General features: G+C 35.4%; 1 long non-coding RNA gene across 1 annotated transcript; it reads left to right on the top strand.

Moving 5' to 3' along the window:
- The first annotated feature begins 51 nt into the window (after positions 1-51).
- Positions 52-1,555, top strand: LOC143604776 (uncharacterized). Its single transcript, XR_013148353.1, has 3 exons — positions 52-131; positions 219-296; positions 1,402-1,555. It is a non-coding gene; the product is annotated as an uncharacterized LOC143604776 (long non-coding RNA).
- The last annotated feature ends 1,517 nt before the right edge of the window (positions 1,556-3,072 follow it).

The following is a 3,072-nucleotide window of genomic DNA, read 5'->3' as shown; positions in this document are numbered from 1 at the left end:
GACTAGTCGACTTCTATAAAAATAATATTTATAATTTGTTTTTATTTTTGTATTTTAGAGGTCAAGCTTTGTGTCAGACTGCTGCTGTTTTCGGAGGGAAGAGTTTGGCTACACAAATATCTGAAAAATTTGTAATTTTCTCACTGATTTCTTTGATTTTTCGCTCTCGTTTTCCTGTTTGTGACGAAAATAATATATTTTTATTGAATCTGATGCAGATTGCACTATCGGGTGGCGTTCTGTTCATTGTGTTTGGAATCCAGTCATTCTTTGCAACTGTTGACTCATAATTTGCGGTATGCTACCAAAACTCTTTATAGAGTTAAATGTCATTTTCATACAATGGTTTGTTCAATTATGCAGCTGTAGTGCGCTTTTCGAATTCATTGCAACTAGATACTTCACAATTTAAAAACATGCCATTCTAGTATTTTTTTTTCTAACCCCCGTTTATTTTGTCCGTTAAATCAGGGGTACAATGGTCATTTTGTATTTTTTTTAATTTATCATTTTTTTTAAATCTGCAGTTAAGCGTCATTTTTATACTTGATGATTGGCCAACTATGCAACTTCGGTACATTTTAAAATTTTTTGCAACTGAGCACTTGATGTTTCAAGAATCATGCAATTTTCGTACTTTACGCTAACCCCGTCTATTTTGGTCGTTACGTCAGGGGTAAAACGATCATTTTGTAATTATTTTTTTTATTTCCCATTTCTTTTAACCCTTTATATCAGTTTATCATGTTAACTAAACCCTAACAAAAATTCATCCACAAACTCAATCGACGTTCAAACTCAATCAAACTCATAATTTGGGTTCTTCAACTCTTTACACGTATGCCTGGACCATTGCTCAGCACGAATAACATTCAAGGGGGTCTTACGCGTGAACAATCAAAGAACCCAAATTCCGAGTTTGAGGAATGAATCTGTGTTAGGGTTAACATGAAAAATTCAAAAAGATAATTACAAATTGTTTGTTTTCTCTCTTGACATAACGACCAAAATAGACGGGGCTAGCGAAAAGTATGAACTTAAGACGTCAAGTGTTCAGTTGCAACAAATTCAAAAAAAAAAATGTACTAAAGTTGTGTAGCTGGCCAAACCTTAGGTATGATAATAACACTTAACTCCAGGTTTAAAAAATGATAAATTATAAAAAATACAAAATGACCGTTTTATCTCTGACTTAACGGACTAAATAGACTAGGTTAGAAAAAAAATAATACTAAAATAGCATGTTTTGAAACGTGAAGTATTCAGTTGCAATGAATTCAAAACCGCTATTAAAGTTGCGTAATTGAAAAAACAACGGGTATGAAAATGACACTCGACCCTTTTTTCAGTTACCAAATTCCATGTTTCTTTTTTGATAAGTTTTGTGTTGCTTTTGCACAGATGACAGAAACGGGGGTGTCGGTGTCGAAGAGACATTGTTTTGACATTCCAGTAAGACTTATGATGTGCAAGTTTTAAAGAATTAGTTGAAATGATAATCAAAATTAGATTATGCAAAATATTAATGACATCATTATGGTGATTGATAACTTTATGCCTTCTTTGCCACCATCACCTTGGTGTTTTTCTAAACATCTTGTGCATGACATGTTCTCTATCTAGCTTTTGATATACATGTATGCAGTGACGGATCCAGAAAATCATTTTACTGTCGTCACCATTGTCAGTAGGATCAACAAATATATACAATGGTAATCATATAAACATTATGTTGATTCAACTTATGTTAAAGGTCTAAAACTTTGAAAATCCGCGTCTCTTTGTTCTGTGCATTGCTTTATAATCCATACGGTGTCACTTGAATATTAGATACATATATAACGCATTAATTTTGTAGCTGTGATAACGGTACTAATAAATAGCTCCACCTCTCCTTACAATACATGTTCAAACGCTCCAAATTAACGACTTTTGTCATGTTCACTATTGAGCATTGTAAGACTCCCGCAAGAGCTTTATAAGCATCGCAATGAGAAAGCCATATAATCTTATACTTTTTAACATTTTTTTGGGGCGAACCATCTTATCTGCTTTTGGGCTAAACGTGATATAGGGATTGACATGTCGCGTGTATGGTCGAATATACTCTGTTGTTAAAGGTACCACATTATTAAGACACTAATAACTTATGCAGAGCTATTCTCTGATGTCAACAAATGTTATGAGGTATAACATAATTTAGCTAACATTACATCATACTAGACTAGGATACTTTTAGTGTTACGTTTGTATTAAACCCAAGTTGACCCAATTTCTTGTAAGATTAAAGTCCAATGGACACTAGAAAAAGAAAACTCATAAAAAAGGTTAGCTACTCATTTTATACACACATGATTTATGGGTATAATATTGTTGTAGAACTTGTAGTACTCGGATAGAGGTGCACAAATCGGGTATTTTAAATACCTGGGTTCGGGTATGGAATCGGGTACGGGTATTGGTAATAATTGGGTCGGGTATTGTCTCTAAAAACCATACCCTATTCATCGGGTTTGGGTCGGGTAAAGAACCGGGCATTCTAAAACCGGGTATTTGAATACCCTATTATCGGGTATTGAAAAAACCCCATTTACTGGTTTTTTTCCGGGTATTTTTCGGGCATAGATTGGATTTTTTAAAAGTTTGCACTTTTTAGGGGTATATTTCGGGTATTTTAAAGGTATTTTTCGGGTATTTGAAATACCCGGTTTCGGGTATTGGAAAAACCCGGTTCTGGGTATGGAACCGGTTCGGGTTTTCGGGTATTACTGGGTAAAAAATCGGGTCCTGTTCGGGTTCGGGTTTTAGTGCCAAAATGCATACGCTATCCGTACCCTACGGGTAGGGTCGGGTACGGGTTCGGGTATTAAAAAAAGCCGTTCCGGGTTTTTATTTCTGGTCCGGTTCCGGGTTCGGGTTTTTTGTGCAACTCTACTCTCGGATCTTTATTATAGTGGGCTATTCTTGACTTGTGCTTTGTAAACTTAATCCAACTTGGTTGGGCCTAACATGCATGGTGCGTTCAAAGTACCTCCACAAGGGTGCGGCTAAACCCGCTGTTTAATACGTTTA

This window comes from Bidens hawaiensis, unplaced genomic scaffold (genome assembly GCF_021521415.1).
Source record: "Bidens hawaiensis isolate Kalapana, Puna unplaced genomic scaffold, B.hawaiensis_p1.1 tig00066615_1, whole genome shotgun sequence".
Taxonomy (NCBI): Eukaryota; Viridiplantae; Streptophyta; class Magnoliopsida; order Asterales; family Asteraceae; genus Bidens; species Bidens hawaiensis.
The sequence above is the reverse complement of the archived record's forward strand: the minus strand, read 5'-3'. Positions and strand labels throughout refer to the sequence as shown.